The following is a 17,842-nucleotide window of genomic DNA, read 5'->3' as shown; positions in this document are numbered from 1 at the left end:
CTGCCGCCCCAGGAGCACTGTGGGGGTATTTATTACACTTATATGGTCGCGTCCCATCTCCTGATTGCACTGAGTAGGGAACCTCGCGACAGTCAGAGGCCCAATGGCCATATCGTTTACAGAGATAACACATGTCATTACTTCTATTGTTGAAGCGTAGGCGGGGTTTTCCTCTTTTATTAGTTCTAAACGGAGGTCCGTTCTGTTCTGGGTATGACCCATATGAAGAAGCTGGATATTGTGGTTGTACAGCACGAGGAGGAGTCTGCTGAGACATCTGTTTAATTTTAGCCTTGTTTTGATTTACTTTGTCCCTCATGTGTTTAAGCTGTAATTTTGTCACTTGTGTCTGCAGGGAAATTAATTCTGCTTTTTCTTGTTCCCGTTCTTCGATTTCATGATCAATATATTGAGTGACATGGGCCGCCCACAAGTCATACGTTAAGTTTGTTAATCCAACAAGTTTTCTCAACATATTTTGTCCAGGGGGAAAAAGTGATGCTTCCACCGCTTCCCTAAACTGACGGGTGTCCGTACATGCATGAATATTACCATTATTTTGAGGGCGGGGGAGGCTGTAATTTCCTCAAATCAAATCAAATCAAATTTATTTATATAGCACATTTCATGTACAAACAGTTCAAAGTGCTTTACATAAAATAAAAGCATTGCAGCAGGGAGTGCAAGAAGCATTAAAAATACATAAAAGAATATGAAAAGAAACAAATAAAATCATTTAAATGAATTTAAAAACAGGCAACAGTCTAGATAAGTTAACAGATATTTCATGCATAGACACATGCGAACAGAAATGTCTTTAACCTGGATTTAAAAATGTCTACATTTGGTGAAAGTTTAATCTCCACTGGCAGTTTGTTCCACTTGTTAGCAGCATAACAGCTAAATGCTGCTTCTCCATTTTTAGTCTGGACTCTGGACTGGACCAGCTGACCTGAGTCCTTGGATCTAAGAGCTCTGCTGGGTTTATATTCTCTGAACATATCACAGATGTATTTTGGGCCTAAACCGTTCTGGGATTTGTAAACCATCAGCAGGCTTTTAAAATCTATTCTGTAACTGACTGGAAGCCAGTGTAAAGATTTTAAAGCTGCTGTGATGTGTTCAGATCTCTTAGTCCGGGTTAAAACTCTAGCGGCAGCGTTCTGGATGAGCTGCAGATGTTTAATGCTCTTTTTGGGAAGTCTAGTTAAAAGAGCGTTACAGTAATCGAGTCTGCTGGAGATGAATGCATGGATGAGTTTCTCCTGGTCTTTTTGGGAGAGGAAACCTTTAATTCTGTTGATGTTTCTGAGATGGTAAAAAGCTGCCTTGGTGACAGCTTTGATGTGGCTGCTGAAAGTCAGATCTGAGTCTATCAACACTCCGAGGTTACGAACCTGGTCAGTGATTGTAAGGGCCCGAGTCTCAAGATATTTACCAACGCTGACCCTCTTCTCTTTGCTACCAAACAGAATGATCTCAGTTTTGTCTTCATTTAATTGTAGAAAATTCTCTCTCATCCAGGTGTTTACTTCCTCCAGACACTGACACAGTACGTCTGCTGGGCTGCAGTCGTCTGGTGACAGAGACACATAAAGTTGTGTATCGTCTGCATAACTGTGATAATTTATGTTAAAGTTCTGCAATATCTGACCCAAAGGGAGCATATACAAGTTAAACAGAAGAGGTCCAAGAATTGACCCCTGGGGGACTCCACAAGTCATGGCCACTCGCTCAGATTCATAGCTGCCAATTGTAACAAAATAACTCCGGCCTTCTAAGTAAGACCTGAACCAGTTAAGGACCGCTCCAGAAAGTCCAACCCAGTTTTCCAGCCTGTGCAACAGGATTCTGTGATCTACAGTATCAAACGCAGCGCTGAGGTCCAACAGGACCAGGACTGAAACATTACCAGAATCAGTATTCAACCTAATGTCGTTTAACACTTTGACCAGAGCTGTTTCAGTGCTGTGATGACGTCTGAAGCCTGATTGAAAGTTATCAAGACTTCCACTTTCATTCAGAAAGTCGTTGAGCTGGTTAAATACAACTTTCTCAATAATCTTAGATATAAAAGAGAGATTAGAGACAGGTCTGTAGTTGTTCATCATAGAGGCGTCTAGAGTTCTCTTCTTTAGGAGTGGCTTAATGGCAGCTGTCTTTAGTGACTTGGGAAAAATGCCTGATGCCAGTGAGCTGTTAACTATTTGTAGGAGATCACTTTCTACTGAGGTAAAAACAGTTTTTAAAAAGTCGGATGGTATTATGTCCAGAGAACAAGTTGTTGATTTCAGCTGCCGAACTGTTTCCTCTAGGATTTTTAGATTAACAATATTAAATTGTGACATAACGTCAGAGTTATTTCTAGGTTTTAGACACAGATTAGTTTTCTTGTTTGTCTGTGTTGCGTGAATGTTTTGTCTAATTGTTTTGATTTTTTGGCTAAAAAAGTTGGCAAATTCGTTGCATTTCTCAGTGGAAAGGAGGTCTGGGTTTGACTGTTTAGGAGGATTTGTGAGTTTTTCAACCATAGCAAACAGAGTTCGAGAATTGTTGACATTCTTATTAATCATTTCAGATAAATGCAGCTGTCTGGCCTTGCACAGCTCATTGTTATAACTACGCAGGCTTTGTTTGTACAGCTCATAGTAAATCTGAAGCTTTGTTTTCCTCCATTTACGTTCAGCTTTCCTGCATTCTCTTTTCAGGTCTTTGACCGTAGTGGTGTTTCTCCATGGAGTTTTCTGTTTGATCAAGGTGCTCTTGATTCTTATCGGTGCAACAGCTTCCATTACATTAAAAATTTTCAAGTTAAAATGATCCAGCATTCCTTCAACCGACTCTGCGCTCATTGTTGGTAACATAGCTATGGCCTCCCTAAACTGAGCACTTGTTTTCTCATTGATGTACCTCTTCTTAACTGAGAAGCTGGTTGTTTGAACATTCTGAGTAATATGTAAATCAAATAAAATACAAAAATGGTCAGACAAGGCCAAATCAATAACCACAACAGAAGAAATATCAACACCTTTAGAAATGACCAGGTCCAGAATGTGACCTCGAAGGTGGGTTGGTTCTGTTACATGTTGCCACAAACCAAACATGTCCAGCACAGAAGAAAATTCTTTGGCATTACCATCCGTCATATTATCTATGTGAATGTTAAAATCCCCGGTCAAGATGAAATGGTTAAAATCAGTCGAAATAACAGACAATAATTCAGAAAAATCATCAATAAAACTTGCACAGTATCCTGGAGATCTGTAAATGATTAAGAACAGGATTTTAGGAACACCCTTTAAAATAAAACTCAGATATTCAAAAGAAGTGAAATCACCAAATGAGATCTCTTTACACTGGAATGTATCTTTAAATAAAGCAGCTTCACCCCCACCTTTCCTACCATTTCGGCATTTATCCATAAAACTAAAGTTTGGGGGGGCTGCTTCATTAAGAACAGTAGCACTTGTGCCCTCTGTTAACCATGTTTCTGTCAGAAAAAGAAAATCTAAATTGTGTGAAATTATGAAGTCATTAACTAACAGTGACTTATTGGACAGAGATCTAATATTAAGTAAGGCTAGCTTTGTGGAGTTTACACTGGTCTCTGTTGTATTCTGAGTTGTACGTGGTACCGTTAACAGATTAGATAGATTCACCCTGGAAGTTGACTGTTTTCGATTCCTTCTTTTACTAACTAATACAGGAATCCTATTGGGTCCCAGCTTGTTCTCAGAACAGCTGTCAGAAGTCGGACTTCTATAGCAGGGACCCTGAACACATCATGGCATGGTATCTTTGTTTTGAACAGTACTATCTTTGTTTTGAACTCTGGATGTTGTGCTGCTCCTTGAACATCCTGCACATCCCCTTGTGCCCTGCTCTGCCAGGACAGATGATGTAAGAAGAGGAGGAGGGGGTGCCCTGCGTTTCTCGGTTGATGGTGGTCGCTGGAGTCCTGGCTGGGATAGAGACATCCTTTTGAGACCTTGGGTGATGTGGAGTAAAGGGTCTGGTGAGGGGGGAGGGCTGGGGGTTGTTTGCCTCGCTGCTGTGTCCTTCAGTATAATCTGTACAGTCATGTTTGGGTTTGCCGTCCCAACAGCATGACGTAAGTGTGCACCAAGTAATCTGCATCCAGTTCGATTGGGATGCACGCCATCAGGTCTGAAACGCTCCTTACAGTTCCAAAAGATATTAAAGTTATCAATGAACTTAATCCCATGGGCGATGCATGCATTTGACAACCATGTGTTTAGGCCAAGAAGTCTGCTGAAAAGTTCAATTCCTTTATCCACAGTAGGAATGGGGCCTGAAATGGAGATCCGGTGTGCTCCATAGTGACACAGTCTCTCCAACAGCAGAGAAAAGTCATTCTTCAGGATCTCAGAGCCAATCTTCCTTCTCAGAATATCAAAAGACCCTGTATGGACAATGATCCTCGTGCCATCTGGATGAGTAGACAGAATGGTCGGCAAAATATCTATCAGTTCCCTGACTGATGTATCAGAAAAAGTTATATTTTCCGTCTTTGCCATTCTGACATGCTGTGTTATAGAGTCCCCGATTAGAATGGTGTCTATTCCTTTCTGTGTGGAGGTGTCGATCGCTTCTGTAGTCCTCACCTTGGTTGTGGGATTTGGGCTTCTCCTGATGATCTGGTTAGCCCTTGGCTGAGGTTTGGGGCCATTTCTCTTGTTTCTCTTCATGTTTGGGTTACATTCATCATCACACACTCTATTTGGAGTCAACGGATCGTATCTATTATGCAATAGAACTTCAGGTGGCGGCGTGAGTGCTGGAGATTTAGGTTTGGTGCTGGATTTACCTCTGCGACGGACAACATGAGACCAGATCCTGGCTGGGGTTGATGATTTGGGTTTGGCACCAACACTGTTCCAGTGGGAGATGTCAGTCGGACCGTCCGGTTTGGAAGCTTGACCAGATATTCCAGTGTCATTTGAACAGATCCAGGGAAGTGTGTCAGCCAGGGCTGCAGTGTGAGATTCCACATCAGCTGTGATCCCGTGTAGAAATATCTGAGTTAGTCCTTTGTCACATGAAGGCTCCACAGCCTGCGCAGGAGCTATCATAGAGTCAATAAATTCCTCGTCGTTACGAATGTCTTGCAGCGTTTCAATCCTCTTCTCGAGCTGTGCTACCTTCGCAAAGAGTAGCTCACACTGTGTGCAGCTCACTGATACTGCAGGGTTAGGAGACATTGTTCTGTCCGATTCTCTTTGTAAACAGGAGGGCTAATACCGTTTACAAATACACAATTAAAAGAAAAAGAATAAAAGAATAAAATTATATCCAAGACTTGTGGAAAGAAGTAGAATGATTTAAAAGCGAATAAAGCAATAAGCAGCAGGAGGAAGCAGGAGGAAGCAGAGACACGTCTGCACTCTTCAGAAGCAGGAACTGATTGATTAGTTTGATTCATTCCCTCACCAAGTGTTTGTCTGTGCAGCAAAGCTGTTAAATCATGCACTAATGGATCAACATGTGTTACAGAGGGTGTTGCGTACGATCGCGTATCCAGTGATCCGAATGTGTAATCTGAAGCTCTGGAGGCGGGTGCTTCCAATATAGTACTAGTCGTTAAATGCGTACTGTTTTGCGCTGTTACATTTAGGTATTCTGCTGCCTGTGCTTGGCTGTTCAAGTCCCCTGGAAAGGGTGCAGTTTGCAGTAAGCCATTTTTAATTACTACTACTTTGCTCCTTACACTAGGGTCACACAAATCGCCTGCAGATGTGGGCGTTGTTTGAGGCATCTGCTTTTGTGTGGCCTCCAATAGCATGCCAGCTTCAGCATAAGGGGGAGGAGAATGGAGAAGCGATTCGCTCCTGTGCTCCTCATTCGGAGCTGTGCTCGGAGGTGCGTTATGCTCCTTATTATCATAGCTTATTGGATAAGAATTTTTTTCTGGGGTTTTCTGTCGCATAAGTGCAGAGGCCCGCATTTGAATAGTAAATTTTAATTCCCCGAGAAACCATTCACAATCTGTGAGAAAAATTGACGCTCTTGTTAATTCTCTGTCTGCTCTGCCTCTCTGCATTATTCCCGCTTCCTGAGACTGCTGTTCTGCCTGTCCCTTACTGATTTTCGCTTGCTTTGCAAAAACTGTCAACATTATAAGCTTGGGCGGTTCATTTGCAACGGGTCCAAACATCCCCCTATTTTGCATCTCTGTGGACCAATCCACAAACCTATCCGTTGCTCGTTTTTCCTCACTCATCGACACTTTTTTCTTCCATCTTTCTAACGTTTCAATCAGCACCGACCCCAGCGAGCCGGATTTGCATTTTTTCCAGTCGTCAATCAATTTTTGTGACATATTCAAAAGTTATACACATGTTAATCAAAGTATATGGAAGACGTAATTGCCCAAATGCTGAAAGTAGTGTAGAAATTTCTACGCAGAATGCTGTGTTCTGTTCGCTCCACGACTCGTTGTTACTCCACTTATCCAAGCATTTGTTTATTCCAAAACTTTGGGTCACACCATAAAAATAATGCTTTCCCTGAACAAAGCGACCCGTATAGCACGCGCAGCCACTTGTTCTCCCCCTTTTTATCTATACCAACCCCAATATTGAACAGAAACCACTCGAGATCTGCTGGCGCAGTCAAATATCTTCGAGCGGCGAACCCCACCCCACAGTTGCATGAAAATTAAAAAATCTGACCCTGTGTCCTTCAGTATAAATTTATTCTTGTCAGACCGACTATGTCTCGGGATTATAGACCGCTTCGCACACCGGAGGTCTCAATCCCTCGTCCTAACTTTCGTCAGAGGAGAAACCTTCCGTGTCGGAATTCCACTAATTTTATTTATTTATTTAGTTGACCCCCCTCAATTTGGGGATTTTATAAACTACTTCGGCCACACTTAGCTATTAGTGCACGGAAAGAAATTTTGAAGACAAGTTCCCCGACTGGGATATTCATTTATAAAATGAATTTATCTTGTCTTTTATTTGTTCGAATTCACTTGTCAGGACACTTATTCACTATCCCTATGTGAGACTATGTGTATTATACTTCACGTGTTACCATTCAATGCAAACATCAGACAGTACATTAACACTTGGATTTACCATGACCAGAGGACAACTTAATTCAGACAACTTCATTTAGGTTATTCAATATGCAGAAATTTCACATTTAGTCATTAAGTGGTGTTCTGCTCACCTTTTTTCTGGCGCCTGATTGTCTGAAAAAAGCTGTCCCTCCAATCACCTCGAGGCGTCCTCCCTCGGATGGGGGTCGGTCGCACGGCACGGTGGTCCTTTAGCCTTCGAACCTCGTGTCACGGCACCATTTGTTAGATACGATTCTTTTAGTAGGAGGCTCAAGAACGGACCGAAGTAATTCAAGTGAAAATGAAGTCTTTATTGGTCTGGCAACAAGTGCAGTATTTCAGCGCTGGTCTCAGTCTGACAGACCTCGCAAGAATCCGTCAGACAGAGCCCCGTATCTCCGGTTACACCTCGTATATATATCTCATAGTTTCTCACGGTGGATCCCTTGTTGATCAAATGTGATTGGATATGAATCGTACTAACCCAAATAATGTCTCTGAGGAATTCAAATAATGTGTGTGTATCAATCTGCCCTTGGTTTCCCAGACTTTCCTGATTGTTTTGTCTGTCTACTCCTGCATCACTCAAGGTCATATGGAAAAGTACTGAGACTTATTTCAAGAACAAAGCCAATTATAACAGTTTGAAAACAGCGGTCTTTTATTAGGGGATGAAACACGCCGCCGGATGTGATGTAGATAGTGGCTTGCGTTGCGTCTTGCGTTGCGTCTTGCATCACCGACCATAAATCAGGCTTAAGAGTTGCTTCTGCCTCCTGAGCTGCCAATCTTTGTTTCCACTTCCTCCCCTTGGTTGGGTTTGGAACCACCTTACTAACTACCACATCTCTACTCCCAGCTAACAGGAGCTCTGTCCTAACTTTAGTACATTTAAACTCCTCTACTAGACTAGATACTGGGAGCTGGAGTATGCCTTTCCTATACAGTGCCACAGTACTTAAGCATCTAGGAACACCTAGCCACTTCCTAATATAAAAACTAACTAATCTTTCCATTTTTTCTTCAACAGATAATGGAATCTCATACACAGACAGTGGCCACATCAACCTAGGAAACAATCCAAACTGCAGACACCACAGCTTCAACTTTCCTGGAAGCCCTGATTTATCTATTCTATCCAGTCCCTCAGCAACATCTTTCCGAAACTGCACTGCCCGCTCTCCATCATTCATGTCTGCCTGGTACCACCTGCCTAAACTCTTTACTGCCTTTTCCCTAATTATTGGAATGCTTTCTTCATCTATTACAAACTTTCTATCACTTAATTTCCCTCTACTTATTGAGATACTTCTAGACTTAGTAGGTTTGATTTTCATCCCAGCCCACTTTAGATTTTTATTAAGTCTCTCAAGTATTCTCTTCATACATGGCACTGTTGTAGTCACTAACGTCATATCCTTCATGTATGCTCCAATTGGTGTAAGACGCATGCCATCCTGACGTCTCTCTCCACCTACAACCCACTTGGAAGCTCTAATAATTATCTCCATCGCGATTGTAAATGCTAATGGAGAAATCGTACACCCTGCCATAATGCCTATTTCTAGCCTCTGCCAACCTGTTTTGAAACCTGCTGTACTTAGGCACAGTCTAATATCCTGAAAATATGCTCTTACTAAGTTAACAACTACTACAGGCACTCTAAAATACTCAAATGCTTTCCAAATAAGGCTATGTGGCACTGAACCAAATGCATTTGCTAGATCAAGAAATATAACATGCAAGTTTTTCTTCTCAATCTTGGCTGTCTGAATCTGATGCCAAATCTTGCTAGTGTGCTCTAAACACCCTGCGAAACCTGGTATTCCTGCCTTCTGCACAGTAGTATCTATTAAGCTATTCTTTTCTAAATATCAAGCTAATCTCTGTGCAACTAAACTAAAGAAAATGTTCCCCTCTACATTTAGGAGAGAGATCATCCGGAACTGACTCAGGTCCGAGGACTCTTTCTCCTTTGGAATGAGAATGCCTCCTGCCCTAAGCCATGCTCTAGGAATATCCTGTTTCTCCCAAACTATTCTTAATTGCCTCCACAAAAACGAAGTATTGGTGTAAACCAGCCGCGGCTATTCAGAGTACAACACGGGAAGCCGGACAGCATCTCCCATTCTCTGGCGAAATTGCTACATCTTCAATGTTAAATTGACGATAAAACAGTTATTCACAAAACACAAGATATGCCCAATACTGCATTTACTTTCATAACTACAACATGTTGTCCTGTAGCTTAATGAAGTGATTTGTTCTGAAATCGCCGCCGTTCACTGAGGAAATCGTGTTATGAAGCCGCCACTAACAGCCAGGCTTCCGAGCCGAGGGCTGCCCGGCTTCAGGAGGGGGCAGGAGAGTCAAATTTTTTTCTACAATTCTAGGTCATTATTGGCTAAATCGACAAAAACTCATCACTTCCGAGGCTGCCCGGCTTCTCTGGGGTTAGATTAGATGTGGGCGTGTCAATATGAGGGTCTGTGTCGTGATGATTGGAGTTAGTGTTTGTCCATCATGAGAGATCTTGTGGCAGCCGAATTTTTAAGCGGGGAGTGTTGTGGAGAAATTAGAGTCGAATCCCGCGTTGGTCAGCCGTCCATTGGGGAGTTTATTGAACAAACCGTCACAGCAAATGTGCATACAGAATGTACAAAATGTCCGACGAGCTCATCTAGTGACACCCTTTTATACCGTTTTATCATAACAAGTGTACGTGGCCCTCTCTGGAGGCGCCTAGCTTTCGCAGTTTATCATAAACACGCTCCTTCTAACTATCAACAATATTCTGAACCAGTCAACAAGGCCCAGGATGTAACTAGGCCAGAAGTCATGAACATGTCATGACATCCTTCTCCCACAGGAGAAGCACGCTGGAACTTCAGTCCCAAAGCGGATACGAAAGAGACTGGTTGTCTGTGAAAGTGCTGTCGGAGTTTCACTCATTTCCCATCGTTTCCATTTCCATCCTCACACACATACACTTTTGTAAATATTACACTGTAAATAAGAAACACATCCTTGTTGTTTAGAAGTTTTGTCAATCATATTCCTGTTGTGCATTTGTTTGTCGTGTTAGCTAGCTACTTTTAGTTGTTTCTTTCCAGAATTCATGCTGCCCATTCACAAATGTTACCTTTTTTAAGAACACTTACCACCACCATCAAACTCTAAGTATTCATTATGACAGGGAAAAATGCTCCACAGATTCTGATCCAGCCACAGATCCAGCCATTTACAGGCCTTAGATTCGATCATACTTGATTTTGGCCTTGCTGTGTGAATTTTCAAAGTCTATACCTTCTTTCTGTGTATTTGCTGGGCATACTTGTCATACTAGACACAGCTATGTTATAACTAATTCTTTTTAACTTTGCTATCTTCTGCTCTGGGATGGTACGAGCCACTACAACCCTGAACGCGTAATATGGGCTTCCCCTGTTTTAAAAGTCAGCAGCCGGCACTGGTGTAAACAGTGTTTCTTCTGGTAGTTAGAAACCAGAAACATCTAATAACTTGAATTTCAGGCGTACAATCCTCACCCATTGAGGTTTAGACTGGAGGAGGGGGCCAATTTGTTGTTCCCAGTCCAGGCAATGAGACTGTACATTGTTGAGGCTCTTGGGTCCACGCTGCCATCATGAATTTTAACATTAGCTTCTACAAGTTGATGAGTTGGTGTAATTTGGAAAATCAGATGCATATTCTATAGCACAAATAACATTTTGCCTTCTTAATTCTACTAGTATTAGTCATCCACTTTGTTTAGTGCGACAGGAAGTCATCCAAGAATTCACATAACTCAGTAGTTAGCTTGTTAGCACGCTAGCACAAACTTGTATAACTCTCCAGGCCAGTTAAATGTGACATGAACCAAGAAAGAAAGAAAAAAGACTGAGCTGCAGTTTGGGAGGTTTGTTAAAAAGAACATAGGCTAAAGACTTTAAAGACAAAAATACTCAAATTACACAGACCAAGCAGAACAGGAAACAAAGAACTCTTTAGTTTCTGTTAAACAAGCGACAGAGAAAATCATAAAGTGGAAGATAGAATTATTGTTGGTGTGAAATAAAAACTAAATAAGTACATTTAAAAAAAAGAACTAAAAGAATGTTGGCCCTATTTCACATGCTGGGTGTAGTCAGAATAGGACACACCTCAATGAGATCTTAACAAAAACATCAGACAACAGACTGTTCAGCTCAGTTCTTCAGCTTCATTCCAACTATCCGAACATGATGAAGGGGATAATTACACTAATCCTCCTCTGTCATGCTGCAGCCGCAGGTAGGAACATTTTACAAATTTAAGGGGTATATACAGTAATTTTCTAATATATGTAATTACTCTACTCTAGAGCTGAACAAAGTAGCTCATGGTACTGCATTTGCTCATTAATAAATGTGGCAGCTCAGAATAACCCAAGAGAACTGTATAAGCTAAAGAGATTCATGTATTCATTTTGTTTAAAGATAATCAGACTATTCAGACACGTTGAAAACTAAAATGGTTTTATAGAAAGTGAAACTGCTCAGTGTGTGCCGTGAGTTCAGATTTATAAAGTTTGTTTAGTCATTGATGTTTTTAAACTTATATAAAATAAGCACATTATTTATATTCCATTCTATTATATCTAAATAAATGGATAGTTTATTCTTTTATATGTGAAATATACGTTTTCCAGTGAAATTGACAAATTTTCTAAAATGCAGAAAGCACTTAAATCTGTAACTTGTTTCAGAATAAGAAATAAATGCAGTAAGAAATGTTTAAAAAGCTGTAACAGAGGAAAACAAAATACAGAAAAGTTTAAAGCATCTACAGCAGCAGTATTCTGTAAGATTCAGCAATCAGCAGATTAACTGGTGACAGATTAGGGCGTCTGAAAAGGAGCATCCACCAAAGGTTTACCAAATTTTAAACTAAGTAAATACAATGAAGGCGGTTAGAATATATCTGTCTGTCTCTGAATGTATATATATATATATGTGCATATATGTATAAATGCTGGCATGATGAATACAACATACAGTGTTTGAATTCTCTTTCTCCAGTGAAATACAGGGCGGAGGGTGGAAATTTCCTATGGTCTGGATCCCCAAATGTCCCTGAATATGCAGTGATGGCAACTCTTGAGGGAGTTTCAGTGTATTACGCTGACATCAATACAACAACACCAAAAGTCACACATGACTGGATGAGAGAATTGATAAAGGAACATACAGAACGATGGGAAGTATTCCAACAGCAATTATTGAGATACAGGCGCACCTTCAGAGATGAAACTGACAGTTTTAATCAGCAATCAGGACAAACAGAAGGTAAGTTACTGTTTTTTTTTTTATTGTTGTTTGTTTAGGCTTTTTTTGGTTTTTCTTAGATTTATGTATCTGCATCTCTTTATTTTCATATAGAATGTTTATAAATGAAGTTTCACTATACATAAGGGACTGGGAAATATTATTAATTGGTTACCAGAGCAGGACTAACATTTATTACAGCACAAAAATGTTTTCAACTTTATCTTCTTCAAATTCTACTGACCTTTTGTGTTGTTATTCTGTTTCTTTTGTAATCACTTGTGTCAGTCTTTCTTATTATACATGTAACGTCACACGTTTGACGAATTGCTGTTCTGATCAACAGATAATCAATGCTTTTGATAACTTAGCAATTTATCTATTTTATTTTTAACTAATTGACATGAATAATCCCCATTTTCTGTCTCTCTCAGGTGCTCCCATTATCCAGCAAACTATTGCCTGTGAGTGGGACAATGAGACAGATGAGGTGAATTGTTATGTACGGTATGGTAACAATGGAGAGGATTTCATCTCGTTTGACTTGGATACGAAGACTTGGATCATTTTAGATGCATAAGCTGCAGCCATTAAAAAACAGTGGGATGGAGATAAAGTCCGTAATAATTTATGGAAGCTCTTCCTCACCACAGAATGTTCTACGTGGTTTAGAATTTCTTTGACTTATGGGAAGAGCTATCTGACTAGAAAAGGTAAAGTAAAATGGTCGGATTTTCTTTTATATCTATTTCTCGATTTCACTCTTTTCTTTACAAGCCCATTGATTTCCAGAAACATAAACTGTTAACATATTTTCCTTCAGACTGGGCTGACTAAAGTTGATGCAAGGTTAATAAAGAAAGATTTACATACAAACCATCTCTCCAGATCTTCCTTCGGTGTCTCTCCTCCAGAGGACTCCCTCCTCTCCAGTCACCTGCCACGCTACAGGTTTCTACCCTGAGAGCGCCATGATATTCTGGAGGAGAGATGGTGAGGAGATTCATGAAGGCGTGGACCTCGGAAACATTCTCCCCAACCATGACGGATCCTTCCAGATGAGTGTAGACTTGGAAGTTTCATCAATCTCACCTGAAGACTGGAGGAGGTACGACTGTGTGTTTCAGCTCTCTGGTGTTCAAAATGGCATCGTCACAGAGCTGAAGAAAGACGCGATCAAAACTAACTTCAGAAAGAAATTAGGTAAGAAAAAGACATTTAATGTATGAGACACATACTATATAGATTGTATTATATTCTTATGACTAAGTGATAAGCAGTTTATAAAAACAGCTAGATACATAGAAGCTAATCAGTAGATGTAAATATTTTCTAACCTGCTTTATCTACATGTTTGTTTCCTGAACAGACACACTCTCTGTGGTCAGCATTGCTGTCATTGCTACAATGGCCGTTGTTATTGTCATCATCGCTGCTGCTTTAGGATCCATTGCTATCAAAAAGAATGGTAAGAGAGTCAAAGAGCTGATAATATTCACATGGAAAAAGGAGTCAAGAGGGGAGGTACAAGGCTCAGTTAAATTGTGTCTAAATCACAACATACTCAGTGAAGAAATAAGAAAACTAAAGAGAGAATGGGCCTCATGCAAGAAAATTTTCGTATTTTTATTCTAAATTTCTCTCACTTTTTTCGTAAGAAGGTCTCGTACGAACACGCCACGTCAGATTCAACAAGCGCTCTTAACTTCGGAAAAAGTGTGTAAACGACCTGCGTAAATGATGAATCACACCTGTGCGTATCTAAGTTCACGTGCACGAGGATAGTAGATTTGCATACTCCACGCCCAAAATTATACCATATAAGGCTGTGCTTCCTCTCTCCTGTGCCAGGAAGTGTTGAGTCATGAAAATGGCATCAAGGCGCATAAAGAACAACTTTACGGGCTCTGAGACTGAAGTTCTGCTTTCAGAGATCCAAAAAGGAAAATCTGTCATTTTTAGCAGTGTCAGCAGTGGAATTACGGGACCTGCTAAAGCGAAGAAATGGGAAGCAATTACGAGTGCTGTTAATACCATGTCACCGAAATAAAAAAATAAATGGTTTGATATGAAAATGGCTTAAAAAAAACGTCTCGCCATGGCAAGGCGCTCGATGACTGCAACTAAAGCCGTGCAATCAGTTGTTGCCTCATCATGATGGCACTTTGATGGGGTGGTCCATGAGGGGGGGTCTTCTGGCACCACACCTTCTGGTCTGCCTGGGCTGGTTCAGGTGGAGACCCTCGTTCATGGCAATATTGCGCCATGAACGAGGTATCGAGACACACCCACCTGGCCTTCAGTTCAGTGCGCTCCACGACAGCACGGGTGCTTTGATGCGTATATGTGTCTCGTGCTCCAATTATGATTGGCAGTCCAGCCACGGCATGAAAGTCCCTCTTAATTTGTACTTGTTGGACAGCGGTGTATGGGAATTTGATGTACCATGGGTGATAAACTGATGAGAGTTTTGATGACCAAGGGGAGCGCACGGCTCACAGAGGACTGGGACACCCCCGATCTGTCTCCAATCTCCCTCTGAAAGATTCCAGTGGCCAAAAATCCAAGGGTGGTGAGGATCTGGACGTGTGGTGGAATTGGGTTTGATCGGCGTGTTTCTCTCTGGAGTTGTGGCTCTAACAAACATCATATTTGTAGCAGCACAGTCCTTGGGAATCTTAATCGCGATGTCAGCCATTCGTCTGTCTCCACTCGGTCTCTTCCAAGAGCCTGACGCACTAAGGCATCCAAAAGTAGCAAGACAGCCGCTGCGCTTCCCATTACAGATTCAAATGAACCTTCAATTAGTGCACAATTTAAGTCAAACAGAATAATGTCAGCATAATTATGGGGTATAATGTATATTTATTTATGTTTTCTTCAAAGTAATTAAATATACAATCCATTAGTCAAACAAACTTGATTGGAATAACAGCGGCCTATTTTACGAAACTCCTACGACAGCTCTGGATCACTCGTAAATTCTGTTCGTACCTGAAAGAAAACGTAAAATACGAAAAGATTGGTGAATGCGATTAGTGAAATCTCTTAAATCACTCGTACGGACGATTTAAGAACAAATCTGTGCGTACGAACGGTTCTTGCATGAGGCCCATTGTGTTTATTTATCATTTCTTATGCTTGGAGTAATATTCAGTGGTAATAACTGTAAACTAAAAAAACATTTGTCCTTCCATTTTCCAGACAGATCTACTCTTGAGAGATCCTCTACACCACGTAAGCAGAACTTACACATATCCTACTATTTTTCTGACCTGGATATTGTCCTAACAATGTTTTGTGTAAAGTCAGTCCAGGATCAGTGGACCTAACAGTGTGTTTTGGACCCCTACAGCCTCTGACACCATCTCTCTCTGAGAGACTCGTTGACCAGATCCAGAGACAAGATTGATGAAGGCAGCATCCTGCACTGATGTCACACATTTGGACAAAAATCATCTTGAAGAGAAAACAGCTGGACTTTTTTCTATTTACTGTTTCTTCGTTAAAGCTCCAATTGGCTTCTTCAACTTCTTGAACTAACTCACGGAAGTAAGAAGAGCAAATACTACTTTTTTATATGTGGATTGTTAGAGGGAAATCAGGTTATATAAGAATAAAGCTAAATGGGTTAAATTGTGTCAGTTTTGGACGTTTGTTAAAACCGATCAAAACTTTTTTCTCAATGTTATGTAATAATCAAATGATTGTCCACAAATATACCAAGTCGAATATTATTTTTAGATTTCAATGCATAATAAAATGTTTAATTAAATCATAAAACTTTGTCTTTACTTTATTTAAACAATCAGAATCATGCATGAACAGTTTGATTCAGGCCTCTGTTCAGAAGTAGCACAGTTACACAATGTGTACTCTAAATCTGTAACTAAAAACCTTTCCGTTTTGATTGATATGGTTCAGTTAAACAGGGGAAAGTCTCAAGTAACTTTTAACGTTTAACACTTTGTCCATCAGCAGAGTGCAAAGAATAACAATACACTGTATGTTGTGGTCTAACAGCACCATTTAAGCTGCATTAATGACGGCTAATGTCGAAAAAGGTCTGAAATAATGGAAATGGAGCATTTATGGAAGCTTAGAAAGAAGCCAGAAATGTTCAACAAAAACTTTAAGATTGACAACAAGTGAAACTGTTAATGGTTTCAGTTGAGTCAATCAAAGTATTTGACTGCAACTAACAAATACTGATGATTAGAATAAAATGTGATATAATAAACCCCCAAAAATAAAGTTTGTACTGCAGTTTCAATGTCTAATCTACTAAACGAAGAAGAGAAAATAGTTCGTTTAAACTTAAAGCAGGTTCCAGTTCAACCAGTTTTTGTTTTAACAAGGAAAGCTGAAACAAACTGAGACTGAGCCAAGACGAAGAAAAGCAGGTCGCAACATTTTTGTGGGTAAGCCCCCCCCCCCAAAAGAAAAACGAAAATAGTTGTCTCCTCCTCACAGGTGTGGTATCAAACTTACATGACAAAAGACAGTCTCAGTGCAAAGTTCAAGGAACAAGACAGCCTTAAATAAAATGTGTAATCTCCTCTGATTAAAGTATTAAGATTGAACTAATTTACCATACAGTGGGTCACTGTTTTGACAAAAACAGTGATGTCCCATTCCCACAGACACGATTTACGCTGACTGGAAAGGACAACAAGAAACAGCAAATGAAGCTTGAAAGAAAAAAAAACTCCTCTTGCGGACAAACCAAACAACTACAATCATTAGGTCCAGAAGAAAGAAAATGAATAGATCATTGCATAGCGTAAGATATCCTGAGTCTGAAATATAAGGAGAGGATCCTAAGATTTTGTTATCACTTCCATCAGGTTGGTAATAGCAGAAACCATTTCGGAAGCCATTAACCAGCCACATTTTACTCAGATCTGATCGGAATGAGTGATTCAGTGTTTGCACCTCCTCCTCACACCTTCCAGGTGAGTCACAGTTCTCAGTAACGAGTTTGCTTTCACTACCAGGACAGCGTTACGAGGGATTAAGCAGTGGTGCCAACATCAGGCACGTCACCAGACACTTTTTCCCGGGGCACGTGCCCCTGTAAACATGCGTTGTGCCCCTGTAAAAAATCCCATATACATCCTTCAGACTACGCTGCGACTTATGTGCCAAGGAAGAATAACACAGACCCGATTTTCCCCATTTCAACCACGTAACCTACTTTAGCCAATGCCGCACAGGTCTATCAAAGAGTGAAGTGAAGAGGTTGTATTCGCAGGCGTTGAGTGCGTCTGTGCATGTTCAGCGAATGGACCGTGGGTGACGCGTAGCACACGAAATCAGAGTTGGAAGGCAAGATACTGCGGCCCGCACGTCATATTTATCAGCAGGTAGTAGCCCACACATTTTGCCAATCAAAGCGTAGTAGGCTATATGAACCACTACACATTGATGGATTGCCGTCACCGTGGTC

At 40.7% G+C, this 17,842-nt stretch overlaps 1 pseudogene; it reads left to right on the top strand.

Moving 5' to 3' along the window:
- Positions 1–11,298: 11,298 nt before the first annotated feature.
- Positions 11,299–14,028, top strand: LOC142367375 (major histocompatibility complex class I-related protein 1-like; annotated as a pseudogene).
- Positions 14,029–17,842: the final 3,814 nt, after the last annotated feature.

This window comes from Odontesthes bonariensis, chromosome 18 (assembly GCF_027942865.1).
Source record: "Odontesthes bonariensis isolate fOdoBon6 chromosome 18, fOdoBon6.hap1, whole genome shotgun sequence".
NCBI lineage: Eukaryota > Metazoa > Chordata > Actinopteri > Atheriniformes > Atherinopsidae > Odontesthes > Odontesthes bonariensis.
Note: the sequence above shows the minus strand (reverse complement) of the source record. Positions and strands in the feature narration are given on the sequence as shown.